This window comes from Chelonia mydas, chromosome 7 (assembly GCF_015237465.2).
Source record: "Chelonia mydas isolate rCheMyd1 chromosome 7, rCheMyd1.pri.v2, whole genome shotgun sequence".
NCBI lineage: Eukaryota > Metazoa > Chordata > Testudines > Cheloniidae > Chelonia > Chelonia mydas.
The window spans coordinates 32,183,440-32,198,756 of record NC_057853.1 but is presented as its reverse complement, the minus strand read 5'-3'; the positions used below and the strand labels follow the sequence as shown (position 1 = coordinate 32,198,756).

The window sequence follows — 15,317 nt, the reverse complement described above, 5'->3', positions numbered from 1 at the left end:
CCACTTTTGATCATTAAAGAACCACTGAGTAATTAAACTCTCTGCCCCATCCCAGAGGTGGCTGCACCCAATGCCAGGTGAGGGATTCCTGTATAGACAGCCCCCCAGGCCCCTCCCCAGAGGTGGGTGCATCTCTACACTGGGCAAGGGATCCCTCTCATAAGAACCTTTGAGATGCTGTAGGGCAGGTAGTGGCTTGTTGGTTGTTTCAGGTACCTGTGTGACCCTGGGGCTGTGTGTTTGAGGGTTAGGTACTTTGCCCCACCTGCCCCAATCTCCCTCTCACCTTCTCCTCTCTCTGGGCTCTGATCCCTAGGCTGAAGGAGAAGCTCTGCCCCCTACCTCGAGCTGGCAGGCACTGATGGAACTGCGTGTGTATTGGGGCTGACAGCCCCATCCATTTCAATGAGCCACTGACTGCCTATGGTACCCAAGGATTTGTTAAGGAGTCTCTTGGCTGGAGCCAGGCCAGCTTTGCTCTCTGTTCCCTGCACCGAAGGGGTGTCACAGATTCCTTTGCCCCTTCCCTCTCCTCCTCTGTTACATTGGCATAAACAGCCTGCTCCTCCTTGTCCCATTCTGGTGCCTCTTTGCCAGGGGGTCGCCGGATCAAATCCAGCTCAGGAAGTTAGCTGCCTAGTGGCAGATGGGGGCACCAGCTCATGGGCTGGTTCAGAGCTGCAAGGAAACATCCCAGGCAGCCAGGGGCGCAGTGGGAGATGAGCTTCTCTGTTGACCTGAGAAAGGATGGAGGGTTATGGGGGAGGGTGTGCTGCCAATGCCCGAGTAGAAGCAATGGCGGGGGGGGAGTTGCAGGGCACTGGGTAAGAGAATCAGGGCCCAAACCATCAACTGCGGACCAAGGTGGTGTTGGATCTTTCTCTATTTAACTCATTGTAAATCCGGAGCAAGTCCCTGCATTGGATCAGAATCTAGCGCTGGCCCCAGTGTGGTCAGTGGGTGACTCTGGATTGACCCTGGGAAGCTGAGGTCAGAATCTGGCCCTGGTCCCGGCCCCATTTCAGTCAGTGGGTGACTCTGGATTGACCCCAGGGAGCTGGGTGTAGAATCTGGCCCTGATCACACTTACTGCCCTCATAAGAAATCCCTCCAACTGCCAATGGATCTCTGCTCTCCCATGGGGCTGTGCTAGGAAACCAGCTGGTAAGGGGGCAGCAGGTAGGAGAGAGCCATTAGTGAGCTCCCTGTCACTGCAAGCATTGGCCTCCCTACTCCAGCAGCCCTGGCTCTGCAAATACATCTCAGGTGACCTGTGCTTGCAGGCTCCCGCTGCTGCCTTGGAGCATATCAGCAGCTGCAGGGACCATCCGTGCAGGGATTGCTCCCCCATGCCAAGATGCAGACCCTATGGGGCGGGGCACGGGGCTGTTAAACAGCAGCAGGGTAGTATGAGAAGGGGTATGGAACTGTTGTCAGTGGGGCTTGGCCAGAGCAGGAAGGGTTAACGCCCCAACTCCATGGAGGGAAACAGGCCAGGGGACGCTTTAACCTCAGTTACACCTCTTCTTACTTCACATAGCCTTGGTAACTCAGCACCCGCTAGCACCGTACTGGAGTCAGCGCTGACTGCCTGGGGAGAGCCTCCCCTGCAGCACAGCACCCCTACCATGCAGGGGGCCATTGGGGCCAGCACTGACCTCAGGGGGAGAGCCCCCCCTGCAGCACAGCACCCCTACCACGCAGGGGGCCATTGGGGCCAGCACTGACCGCCTGGGGAGAACCCCCCCTGCAGCACAGCACCCCTACCATCCACGGGGCCATTGGGGCCAGCACTGACTGCCTGGGGAGAGCCCCCCCCTGCAACACAGCACCCCTACCATCCACGGGGCCATTGGGGCCAGCAGTAACTGTCTGGGGAGAGTGCCCCCTGCAGCATAGCACCCCTACCATGCAGGGGGCATTGGAGCCAGCAGTAACTGCCTGGGGAGAGCGCCCCCTGCAGCACAGCACCCCTACCATCCACTGGGCCATTGGGGCCAGCACTGACTGCAGGGGGAGAGTGTCCCGGTGAGCCTTCAGCCTGCTTCCTGTAGCACAGCGCTCCTAGCACCACATGAGGACATGGGGGGCCAGCACTTACTGCAAGGGGAGAGCGCCTATCACTGAGCTCTTGCCCAACCCCATGGGTTTGGTCTTCCATACAAAGCACTGGTGAGATGGGATCAGCCCCAAACGTAACTGTTTCCATGGCTCTGGCCTCACCCACAGCACCCCCACTAAATCCCTGTGGCGCTGGAGTCATGTCATTGAGGTCACCTCTATCCCTGAGTCCTGGACAGTATGAATACCTCCCCCAGACCCACTGGGATGACACATCCTACCCTTGGGCCTAGGTGAACCCTAACCCAGCACACACACAAACACTGAGGAGGACTCGTCCCCTCCAGCAGGGGGCAGCAGGCGCACGCATGGGCACACATGCCCACACTCTCTCTCTGAGCAGGGCTCATTCCCTCCACCAGGGGGCAGCACACAGCCACTCCTGCAGCCTTCAGCCTCCCAGCTGCTTGCAAATGTCATGCCTGGTTGAGATGCTGGAGTCCTATCACCTGCTTCCCCATGCTCTGTTCCTTCCGGGGGGCAGGCGAGCAGACAGGGGTAGTTGAAGTTCTCCCCAGTGGCAAGATCCCCCTCCCTTGCATGTCTCCCTCTTGTAGAGATCAACCCCATGCTGATAAATCTTCTCCTGGGATCATGGCATGGCTCATTAGGAGCTGATGGTGAGTCAGGACTCTGGGGTTCTGTTCCCTACTCTGAGAGGGGAAGGGAGTCTAGTGGTTAGAGCAGGGGGGGCTGGGAGTTCCTTTCGGTGTCTGTGTGTGAGGGGAGGTTGGTTGTGGGGGAGCCCCTTGATTCCTTGTTGCTTTGAGATCCTCTGATGTCGGGTTTTGTGTGTCTGTCCATCCCTGCCCAGCTCTCCCATGCACTGTTCTCTTTCTCTCCCCCGCCTCCCCCTGCCCTGGCAGTGAGCACAGGCCAGGGCCCTGAGCCATGTCCCTTGTGCTGTAAACAGGGCCATTTCCCAGCTGGGCTGTATTTCTCAACCTGCTCTGTAAATCTGGGGCCAGCCATTAACGCTCTCCTGCTTGATTTACAGCCATTCCCTCTGCCTCGCTCGCTGCACTGCGCGCCTGGAGACCTGCTGGCTTCCGGGGAGGAGGAGGAGGAGGAGGTGGGGGCCTACTGGGTAGAGCAGGGGGCTGGGAGCCCTGCTCCTGGGTTCTGTCCCTGGCTCTGGGAGGGGAGTGGTGCCTAGTGGGTAGAGCAGGGGCTGGGAACCTGGGCTGTATGGGGTGATTCTGAGCTGGTCTGTGTTCTAGGAGAATGGATGAAGGGCTGCTGTCTGCCTCTCCCCTCCGTGTGTCAGGCCCTATCGTGGGCAATGGAGTGATTTGCAGGGGCAGGTCAATGGTGGACCCTGGCCGTTTCAGGATGTGAGCACCCTAACCCTGGGCAAACTCCAAGCTGCCAGCTGGGAGCCCTGAGTCAGCAGCCTGGCTGTGTGTCCCAGCCCTCATGGCTTACTCACTGCAGGCTGGCCGTGGTCTCGGCTTGCTGCCCCCGCCTGCCTGCAGCTGTGCTTGCTCTACCAAGAGCAGAGCTGCTGATGTGCCAGGAAAGCAGAGAGGGGGCTACAGGCACAGTGGGACATGGCACCTGCGGAGGTATGTGGCAAGGGGGAGCTCCCAGCTATTGCAGTCCCGTCCTCCGCAAGCAGCGGATGCTGTAAGGAGTGGGGCAGGGTGGTTTCTGTGGCCCTGTGGGTTTGGGAATGCTGGGGGGTTGAGTTCTATGGGGCTGGGTGGGGACACGGTGGGTTCTGTGGGGCTGGGGCTTGGGCTGGGGGATGCTTTAGGAAGCCAATTAGCCCGACTCTACATCCTCCCCTTTAATCTCTGCATTCATGCCCCTGTGAGCACCGGGGGCTCTGGCAGGAGTGAATGGCCAGTTGCTCCGGCTAAGCAGAAGCGACAAACTCATGGGAGGCTTCTTTAGGGGCATCTGGGACCAGGGGGGCTCTCCCCACAGGAGGTGGGATCACGGGGCTTGGGTGGACACCAAGGATGGGGCAGAGGGGCAGCTCCCCCCAAGCTGGTTCAGTGCCTTGTGGCTGCAGGGCCTGCGTCTGATCTGCCCCTCGACCATAGAGGATCAGGCAAAGTCAGTGCTTGGCTGGGAGATCTCCAAGGGCCCGTGGAGTCTCTCTGCTGGGTTGGTGTGACACTAGCGGGTGCTGTGCAGCAGCAAGTGGGGCAGGGAACCAGCTGGGGGCTCAGTAGGGACGCTGTGGGCCTAGGAGCTGGGGGCTTAGGAGTCCTGACTCCCAGCTTCCTCTGCTTGCACCCCACGCCCCAACCTTCCCAGAGCTGGGGATAGAAACCAGGACTTCTGACACCCAGCCTCCCGCTCTAACCACTAGACTCCATTCTCCTCCCTGAGCTGGGATAGAACCTACCAGTGTGAGGGTCAGAGACAGAGAGTAGCGCTCTTTTACTGGAGAGAGATGCCTGGGCCTGTGGGGGAGCATGGGTTAGGTGGCACCCTGCCCCCCCCCCCCGCAACATCCAGAGCATGAGATGAGTTGTGCAGGCCTCAGCACTGTCCCTTGCGCGGTGGGCATCCCCTATCACCAGCAGGGAGTCTGGTAATGAGGCCAAGGAGATCTCTTCCCCCGCCCTCCTGTCTCTGTCCTGGGGCACACAGAGCTGACTGGCTGCCCTGGCACGCAGGGCTGCAAGCTGGCACCCAGCACCGCTAATGGCAGTTGTGTGTGAGGGAGGCCTGGTCTCTGGCCACCTCTGTTTGGCCCCTGTTGCTGCGCCATTCAACAACAGCCCATCAGTTGCTAATGGGGGTCGGGGGCATGGACCTTCCCCAGTAATTACTGCCCCCTCGCTCTGCCAGGAGCCGTGATGCCAGCGCTGCCTTTCATTATTCACCTGGAAGGAGAGAGGCAGGAGCCGCTTCCTGTTACACCTGCAAGGACACAGCTGCCCTGCAGCGCCCCCTGCTGGGACTGGGGTAGCCAGGAGTTCCCGCTGAAGCCAGGCACTCCTCCCCCACTGCCCATGGCGCTACAGTTAGCACTCCTGCCTCACTTCCCATGGCGCCCCCTGCTGGGAGAGGCCAGGGCTGGAGTAGCCGGGAGCTCCCTCCACAGCCAGCTCCTGCCCTGCTCCCCACTGCACCCCCTGCTGGCAGAAGTGGGAGCTGTGGGGCAGCCCATGCTATATATTCCTCACCCCATTGCAGAGCAGGGCTCTGTGCTGATCACCCCCATGCTAGGTTACACAGAAGGGCTGCCTTGGGGGCCAGTATCTTCTGCGCCTTAGATTTCTGCACAGTCACTTGGTTCCTGCCTTGCCAGGCCAGGGCGGAGCAGGGTGTCAGGCTCCTTGTCATACCTCCAGCTGGAGACAAGCGGCTCTGATGCCCTGGCAACGGAGCGGGCATGGGCCATGCCAACATCTGGCAGGAAACAGCTGGACCCTGCTAATTGTTTTTCCTCTTCGCCTCAAAAAGTGGTTAATGGGTTCAGCAGTGGGAGCCTCACCCGCTGTGGGGGAAAAGGGGGCACAAGCAGGGGCTGCTGAACCCTCCACCCCCAGGCAGTCAGGCAGGAATAGAACCCTAGCATCCTGGCTCCTGGGCTGTTCCCCTCCACTGCAAGGGGGCAGATCACCTCCTACAATCCATTTCTCCCCCTGTATCTGCTAAGACCCCTGTGTGCTCATCCCCTTGGTATCTGATGCCCTGGGCACCTGGCTCCCATCATTGCCTGATTCATGTCACACTTCGGGTGCGCTGTTGCTCACACTCCTCTCTGCGAGGGGGAGTTGATGGCAGCACAAGGCACTCAGGGCGGCTGCGGGTGCGAATTGTGTACTGTGATGAGGCGCTGATGCTAGAGTTACTAGGAAAGTGGGGTAGAGAGGTACTTGGGAGAAGGGTGGGGAGAACCTGCATCAGTCTGTGGGGGGCGCAATAGACCCAGCCCCTCCCAGAGCAAAGGGTAGAACCCAGGAGTCCTGGCTCCCAGCCCCCCTGCTCTAACACAGATCCCACCCCCTCCCAGTCCAGTGCCTTAACCACAAGAGCATCCTTGCTGGTTGGTTGGCCTCAGGGTGGGGGGACTGGGTGGCTCAGGGCGGCAGGGAATGGGATCTTTCTCCTTTAGGGGGCGCCGGCTCCAATCCAACCCCATTGTGGAGGGCTGGATGGGGAATGGGACCTGGGGTCTTTCCCCTCTGGGGGGCGCTGGCTTCAATCCAACCCCATTGTGGAGGGACGGATGGGGAATTGGACCTTTCCACTCTGGGGGCCTTTGGCTTTAAGCCTGCCCAACAGCAGGACACTGATTGGCTCAGAGGATGGGGAATGGGTTACGGGGGCTTTCCTCTATAGGGGGCACCAGTCCCAATCCAGTGTTGGTATGTAGCCCATTCATGTAGTGAGTTTGGCAGCTCTCAGCACAGTTCCCAGCAGGGCAGGCACCCGGGGGCCCGAGACCACCAGTGACAGGCAACGTGAGCTGAGGCTGCCCTGGACGGCAGTGCTGCTAGTCAGACGGACAGGGACAGGTGCCCAGACGAATGCCCGGGTGGGAGCGCCACTGCTCGCCCTGTTGCTCATTTCCACATGCCTCCTTTCCCTGCATTCCCTCCTTCCTTTGTCTGCTGCTCTCTGTCCCACCCACCCCCATCCCTCTCAGCTCTCTCTGATTATCTCCCTGCGCCAGCCCCTCAGTGTCAGCCAGGGTTGGGGGAGATTAGCAAACCATTCGGGGATATTAACATTTCATTTCTCAGTTGGAGGAGAAAGGCTGGAGGAGAGTGGGGAGCACTGGACAAGGGAGGAGTGCTGCGGGTGGGCGAGTGCTGGCCGAGGGGTAATGGGACGTTGGGAGGGGAGCGCACTGCCATGCGGGTTCCTCATGGTGTTTGGTATTCTAATGGAGTGTCACTCTGTGTAATTGTGTATGTCCCCGTGTCAGTGCAGGGGACACAATGGCAGGAGCAAAGAGCTTTCGTGAGGCTAATAAACTGGAACAATTTGTGTGTGAGCCGTGTGGGGGATTAGACGCAGAGAGAGGAGACAGGGAAAGAGAGCTGGGGATAGAACCCAGGAGTTCTGGCTCCCAGCCTGTTAAGCGGGGGGGGAAGGCTGGGAGCTAGAACACCTGGGTTCTATCCTCAGCACTGAGGGGGAAGTGTGATCTAGGGGGTGAGAGCAGGGGGGTCTGGGAGCCAGGACTCCTGGGTTCTAGCCCAGCACTGGGTAGGGAGTGGGGTCTAGGGGTTAGAGCAGGAGGAGCTGGACTGTGTTCCTGACTCTTCCCCATACCTGCTGTGTGACTTCTTGCAAGTCATTTTCCTTCTGTGTCTATACCAGAGAAGACTTGAGCGGAGCTACATTTTTCAGTGCGAGCTAAAATGTGTGTGCAGAAGCAGATTGCCTTGGAAATTGGTGTCCCACTTCTGGGGCAGGGCTAGAGTAAATGGGGCTGATTTGGGGCTATTTGGTCCAGGAGTTTCCAAGAGAGGCCCCGCTCTCTCAGCACTGGAGCAGTGCGTTATATTTGTGCTGAGCTGGGCATCACTTAGACTGTAAGTCTGTGGGGCAGGGACCGTCTGTGCCATGGGGCATGTCTACATTGGAGGTGTGCAGTGATAGACAAAGGCCCCCAGGCATTTCACAGCTGGGGAGTATTGAGACTAAATCACCAGAAACTGGAGGAAGAATGGGCATGTGGTGGTAGCACAAGAGTGGAAGGTAGAACCTAGGAGTCTGGGGCTGTTATCCCAGCGCCCCCCCTCCCTGACAGCGCCCCCTGCAGGCTGGGTAGAAGATTCTCCCCTGCTTGGAGTGCGGTTGAGCTCAGGCCTCCCTTGCGAAGCCCGTGCACGTTGCGTGGCTGCTAACACTTTCCTTCCAGCAAAAGCGAGACCCACGTTCACCCAAAGGGGGACCCTGCCCCACAAGCGTGGGCCGGGATTCCCTGGGAGATGCCTTTTCCCAGCCCCAGGCGCAGCATAAGAGCACGTCTCAGGGTTAGGGCTAGGAATGGGGGGACGGACGGAGGGAGCTGAGGAACTACTTAGCCCCAGCCAGCCAGCTAGCCAGCCATCCCTATAACCCTCTCTAGCTCTATCTAATTACCTAACGAGATCCTCGCCTGCCCTTCCCCCTCTGGGATCTCAGCCCCAGACACCCGCTGTGCCCACTCAGCCTGGGGCACAGAGCGGTCGAGAGCAGTGCTGGAGCCCGAGAAGGCCCAGATGTCTTCAGAGCTAATGTGATCATCCAGTGCTAGATCTGGGAGGGCTAAAGTAGCCAGTGGGTGAGGGAAGATAAACCTCATGCTCCAGCACTTAGCCAGACGTCTCTCTGCTGGGATCAGGAGGGAGCTGCCCCAGGGCAGGGGCCAGTTCTTATTGCTGCAGTGTTCCTGGCACTGGCCTCTGAAGCGGTTGGCACTTGGATACCTGGGCTGGATGGGCTCCTGGTCTGATCTGGGGTGGCAGTTCCTGTCCCCTCGGTCTGTGGCAGTGCCCCGCTATCGTGGCTTTGTCAGGCTATTCGCTTTGCAGTCTCCCCTGCGTTACTGACACTACCACAGCCATCCCCAGGGGAAACTGCAGCTTCTGTATCAGCTCAGCTTAGCTTTGGGTTCTCAGGTGTTGACTGAATAACGGCAGATCGGAAGAAGGTTACATGAGGCAGGGCCTAAGGGGGCACTGTCTTGGCACCAGAGTGGGAGTCAGGACTCCTGGGGTCTGTCCCCAGCTCGGGGAGGGGAGTTGGGTCTAGTGAATTTGAGCGGGGTCGGGCGGTTCGGAGATCTCAGGTTGGGACTCTGTTGTGCCAGGCTCTGCGCACGCACAGGGAGAGACACTCCCTGCCCCAAAGAGCTCATAGGATGAATAAACGATGGTTGGGAGGGGAAATGATTCACCCAGACCATACAGCACCTCAGTGGCAGAGAAGGAAGTAGATACCAGGAGTCCTGACTCCCAGTCCCCACACTCTAGTCACTAGACCTCCCTCCGCCCCCCAGAGCAGGAAACAGAACTCAGGAGTCCTGGTCGCTCTCCTCTAGCACCTGCAGCCCCATGTCCTGCCCGCGTCACGCTGGTGACTGGCATCTCTCAAAACTTCCCCCCAGGGCCGAGTGTTGGGATTCGCCTCGTAGATTGTGACTGCAGTGCGAGTTCAGTTGTCTCTGGTGCTCACTTTGAGCTGGATTCCACTTTGGTTCCTGCCCGCCCCCGGATGGACGCCCACCCCGTCTGTCATTCTATCCATCTCCTCGTATTTATAGCTCGCAAACAGCTCGTGCTGGCTGCCAGAGCTTGGTGTGTGGCAAACATGCAGCATGGGGGGGACACAACATGTGACTCCTCCAACCCCTGCCAGGGGCTTCTGACCCCTTGCCTTTACCAGAGCTGGGAGTGGAACCTGGGAGTCCCCTGCCCCCCGCGAACCCACTAAACTCCCCTTCCCTCTGAGAGCTGGGAATGGAACCCAGGAGTCCCAGCTCCCAGCCCCCACATCCCACCCCAGAAATAACTCAGTAAGCCCCACTCCCATCCTAGAGCTGGAGACAGAGCCTAGGAATCTGGACACGCCCGCCCACACACCCACCCTCCCTGCGCAAACCCTCCTCAGGGAGGCTCCATTGTGTTACCAAGGCCCATTTGGGGGCAGGAGGGGGAGCATGGAGTGGTGCATGTCCATGGGTTTGTATAGTATCAGGATTACATGTGTGGAGGCAAGGGCAGTTGCATAGCTTGGATCCCAGATGTGTGTGCCAGGATTGTGTGTGTTGTGGGGTTGTGTGGCAGGATTGTGTTTATGGAAGGGTTGTGTAGCAGGGAATGGGGTTGTGTGTGTATCTGTTGGGGTTGTATAGTGAGAATGTGTGTTGGTGTGGAGTTGTGTAGTGTGTGAGTGTTGGGGTTATGTAGAGGGAGCAGGCTGTGTTAGGGTTGTGTAGTGTATCAGGATTGTACAGAGGGAGTGGGGTGTAGCGTAGTGTGTCGGGGTTGTGCAGAGGAAGCAGGGTGTGTTGGGGTTGTGTAGTGTATCGGTGTTGTGTAGAGTAGGGTGACCAGCTGTCCCGATTTTATAGGGACAGTCCTGATATTTGGGGCTTTGTCTTATATGGGCGCCTATTGCCCCCCACCCCGTCCTGAGTTTTCACACTTGCTCTCTAGTCATCCTAGAGTAGAGGGAGCGGGCTGTGTCAGGGTCGTGGGGGGGAGTGGGAGTGCTGGGGTTGAGTAGGAGAAGCGGGACGCATTGGTGCCGGGTAGGGGGAGCAGGGTGCATTGGGGCCAGGAAAGGGGAGTGGGGCACGTCGGGGTCGTGTAGAGGACTAGGACACGGCAGGGCCGGGAAGGGGGAATGGGGTGCGTCAGGGCCAGGTAGTGGGAGTGGGACACATTGGGGCCAGGAAGGGAGAGTGGGGCATCTCGGGGTCGTGTAGAGGTAACATGGTGCGTCGGGGCCGGGAAGGGGGAGCGGGATGTGTCGGGGCCAGGAAGGGGGAGTGGGGTGTCTTGGGGTCGTGTAGAGGTAACACGGCGCGTCGGGGCCGGGAAGGGGCAGCGGGGCCCGTTGGGGTCAGGAAAAGGTAACACAGCGTGTCAGGGCCGGGAAAGGAGAATGGGGCGCACCAGGGTCGTGTAGCAGGAATGAGGCATGTGGGGGCCATGGAGGGGGAGCAGGGCATGTCAGGTTCATGTAGAGAACGGGGTGTGTCGGGGTCATGTAGCTTTTCACGATTGTATAGAGTGGGGTCCTGGTGTGAGGTAGCGGGGGGACCCCTGGGGGCTCGTTGTAGTACTTTATGGGGTCAGGAGCCCTGAGTGCTGTGTTGGTGGACCCAGCACTAGCTGCAAGGGGAGAGCGCCCCCTGCTGAGGCCCAGCCCTGCTTCCTGCAGTGCCATGGGTCAGAGTCCTCTCCATGGCCGTGTCCAACTCCAGCACTGGCTCGCCCTGGCCCTGCTCAGCCTGCCGTGGGAGCAGTGACTGTGAGGACAGCCGTGCACTCGGGGTGCAGGGAGACGGCTGCATCGGGTGGAAACGGCCAGCTGGGAAATATTCCTTGTTGGTTTAGCTGTGCTGCCCATGAGCAGCAGGGCTGACCGCCCCCTCCCAGCCCTAGGGGCCGGGGGGGGGCTAATGCGCTGGGGCCATGGGCTTTGTCCTCCTGGCCTCGGGAAGACATGGAATGAGTTTGAGAAGCCTCAGCCAGCTGGTTCTTGTCACAGAACCGCAGCGCGGTCTGTCTTGGTGCTCTGGGGGGAGAGGGACCTTGGTCAGGGTGTGGAGTCCAGGGCTGGGCTAGCTGGGGGCTGCGTGTTGGGATTGAGGGGTGTGGAATCTGGGACTGGGCTAGCCGGGGGCCAGGTTGGGATTGAGGGGCACCAGGAGAACAGGGCTAGGGATGTTGGCCCCCTTGGGCACACCTGTTACACCTATCCTGCCATTGCCCCTTGCCCAGTACCCCCTTGTACAGTGGTCCCCAAACTTTTCAGAGTCATGCCCCCCCTTATTGCTGTCCATGACCCCCCTCCTCCTGGAGCCGGGGCTGGGAGTGGGGCTGCAGCTCCCCGGCAGGGGGACGGGACATGGACACTGGTTAGGGGACCGAGGCTGGGGCCAGAGCTGGGGGCGGGGCCAGAGCAGGGCTGGGTGGTCCTCCCTTACCGCCCCCTGTGGGGGCTGGCCTGGGCCCCACCATGCCTCCCCGAATGTTTCTCCGCACAGTTTGGGGACCTCTGCCCTAGTACCTTACATCCACCTGCCCCTCCCTCTGCTTCTCCACCCCCTCCCCATCTGCCACCTTTGCTGATAAATCTCCACCCCCTTAGCCCACCCTCCCCTGTCTCCCCTGAGCGCTGGTGCCCCTCCCCCCTCCTGGCCCAGCTGAGTGGGGGGGTGAAATCATGTCAGGATGAGCTCATCGCTGGTGATTTACCACCACCGGGCTGGTGAGCTCAGCTGCCTTCATTAGGGAGAGGTAGTGAGCAGCTGGTAGGCCAGCCATCCCTCTTCCCCCCAGCCAACCTGGACCCTGCACATACTCTGACATGGCACCACAGGGAGTGAAGGACAGAGTCCCAGCTGAGGGCACTGCCATAGGGATGTTCACAGCACTGGAGTCCCAGGTGGGAACTGAAAGGACCCTCCTTCCTGGGCATTTCATCTGACATTTCCATTGGCCAGCAGGGGGCGCTGTAGGGAGCAGGGCAGGTGTGCTGGCTTGGGGGGAAGCTCCCAGGTAGGGGTGGCAGCAGGGAGGGCTAGCAAATAGAAAACAGCTCCCACCTCCAGCTTTGGGGGGGCCGCTGGCGGACAAGGGTGTGTTGGATGGGAGGGAGAGGGGGGATAATCCAACCACTCCAGGTCTTGGCTATTCTGCAGAAAGCTTGTTCCCCCGCCTCAGCCACTGCCCCCCGACCCCCAAGAAGAGGCTTGATCCCCCCGTGCCCCCCAACCATGAGACCCAGCCCTTCCCGCAATGCTAAGTCCTCCAGTGTGCCACATATTTTCACCCCTCCCCTGCTGCCGAGTGCCCCGTACGCCAACCCTCCTTCCATATGCACATCCCCCTTCCCAAAGCGTGGAGGGATTACACTCGCAGTGAGGGGGCTGTGTGTGTGGTGGAGAGGGTACATTGTTGGGGGGCTGTGTGCACTAAGGGGTATATTGGCAGTGGGGGGGGGCTGCATGAGGTGGTCAGGGTGGGAGTACATTGGTGGGAGGCTGTGTGTCCTAAGGGGGGTACATTGGCGGGGGTACATTGGTGGTGGGGGGTGCACTGGCAGGGGGCTAAGTGTACTAAAGAGGGGTACATTGGCAGTGGGGATGCACTGGCGGGGGGCTGTGTGTAGTAAGGGGGGTACATTGGCGGTGGGGGATGCACTGGTGGCAGGAACATTGGCGGTGGGGATGCACTGGCGGGGAGGGCTGTGTATACTAAGGGGGGTACATTGGTGGGGGGCTGTGTGTACTGATGGGGGTACATTGGTGGTGGGGGGTGTACTGGCGTGGGCTGTGTGTACTAAGGGGGGTACATTGGTGGGGGGCTGTGTGTACTGAGGGGGATACATTGGTGGTGGGGGGTGTACTGCTGGGGGGCTGTGTACTAAAGGGGGTGTCACGGAGTCCCTGGGCGATGCTCTGGAACTGCTCCCCATGAAGCCAGTCAGGACTCTGGGGCAGTCGCCTTCCTGTGAGCAGCCTGTCTTCAGGACACACAGCTCACACAGCTTCCACCTTCCTGGGTCTGACCTCGGAGCATTCAGCATCCTCTGCCCCTCCGTGCGCTTCCCACAGCAAGTCCGCTCAGGCTGGGCTCCTGGGGAAGCCAGAGGGTCCTGCACCCCAACTTCGCAGTCAGACGTGACTCTCAGCCAGCCAGTAAAACAGAGGTTTATTAGACGACAGGAACATGGTCTAAAACAGAGCTTGTAGGTGCAGAGAACAGGACCCCTCAGCTGGGTCCATTTTGGGGGGCAGTGAGCCAGACAACCACGTCCGCCCTTCACTCCATGTCTCCAGCCAGCCCCAAACTGAAATTCCCTCCAGCCCCCCTCCCCTGGGCTTTGTCCCTGTCCCGGGCCAGGAGGTCACCTGATTCCTTTGTTCTCCAACCCTTTAGCTCTCACCTTGCAGGGGGGAAGGGCCCAGGCCATCAGTGGCCAGGAAATAGGGTGTCGGCCATTGTCTGGGTCCAAACCCCTGCACACATCTGCCCTCTAGGGCTCTGCAATGATCATACACCCTTACCCCGCTCCTAGATACTTAAGAACTGCCTAGGGGAAACTGAGGCACCCCCACACTATTCAGAGGAAACATTAAGAACAGTCCCACTTCGTCACAGGGGGTACATTGGCAGTGGGGGTGCATTGGTGGGGGGCTGTGTGTATTGAGGAGGGCTGTGTGTGAGTGGGGTTCACTCTCCTGCCTGCTCCCCCTACCCCGCTCTGGAGACACAGAAGTATCCGGCTCTGATCGCCATTGATCCAGTGCTAAATAAATCCTGGGCTCAGCAGCCTGGCTCCACACGCAGCCCGTCCAGCCCCCCGTCTCTGAGCTCAGTGAGTCTGATCCTTGTCCCCCAGCCCCTCCATGGGGCCCCTATGTCCGGCTTTGTCAGCCCAGCCTGCCCCAGCCCCTGCTGCCCGAGGCCTCTGCCTCCTGGGTGTTTGCACAGCGTCCCCCACAAACACAGCAGGAGGCCGGTGACCTTTGGCAAAGATGGATCAGCAAAGCCAGGGCTGCACTGGAATCCCAGCCCTGCACTGCCTGGCCTTTCCCACAGGGGGTGTTGTGGGGAGAGCTCCCAGCTACTCTGGTCCCAGCAGGGGGCGCTGTGGGACACAGCACAGGAGCAGTGTGTGTGTGTATGTGTGGCTGATCCTGGCCTCTCCAGTGGACAAATTCCCCGGGCAGGGGGGTTGGCTGGAGAGCTAAGCCATCACACCTGCCCCTGCCTCCACTGGGCCTGTGCTCAGCCCTCCCCCCACTCATCCTCTGGTCCCACAGCCGCCTGTATTTTTATCTCCGTCAGATTTTTCATTAGCCTTGGGCTACGGGGAGAAAAACAGCCTTCCCCCCCTTCCCCCCCTTCCCCGGCCACCACCCCCAGTGTACAGTATTTAATTATTTGTCAGTGATACCCCGCAATCTCTAGCTGGGGAAAAAAGCAAACTGCTCTAGAGAAAACATTGTTCTTGTGTTTGCACGCCTGTGTGTGTGTGCACACCTCTATGTGTGTGCGTGTGCTTGTGTATGTGTGTGCATGCACCTGTGTGTGTGTGTTTGCGCATGCCTCTGTTTGTGTGTGTGTGTACCTTTGTGTCTGTGTGTGTGTGGGGTTTGGGGTGGGGTGCAGAAGCTCAGAGCTGGGGAACAAGGTGTTTGGGGGGAAGATATGATCACTTTGAATGGGGGAAGGGCAGTATGCAGCAGAGGACCCCCATGGGGGGGTCTCTCTCCCCTACAGAGGGGAGGGAAGATCTTAGTTTGGGGGGGCGAGTGGGTAAATAATCAGGCGTTGTGGGTATATTGTGCCTGGACTCAGTCTGTAGGTTGCATCCCAACCTTGCCCAAAAGGCAAAGGGGTGGGGATCCAGAATGAGAAGCAATGAAGATACAGGGGGTCAGTCCTGGTCTCGGGGGGGGGTTGAAGATACAGGGGGTCAGTCCTGCTGTCTGGAGGTGAAGATACAGGGGGTCGGTTCTGGTCTCAGGGAGGGGGTGAAGGTCTAGGGGGTGGACT

At 59.6% G+C, this 15,317-nt stretch overlaps 1 protein-coding gene across 28 annotated transcripts in view; it reads left to right on the top strand.

Moving 5' to 3' along the window:
- NRXN2 (neurexin 2) overlaps positions 1–15,317 on the top strand; it is a 274,349-nt gene that overhangs the window by 148,929 nt on the left and 110,103 nt on the right. The window lies entirely within an intron of this gene.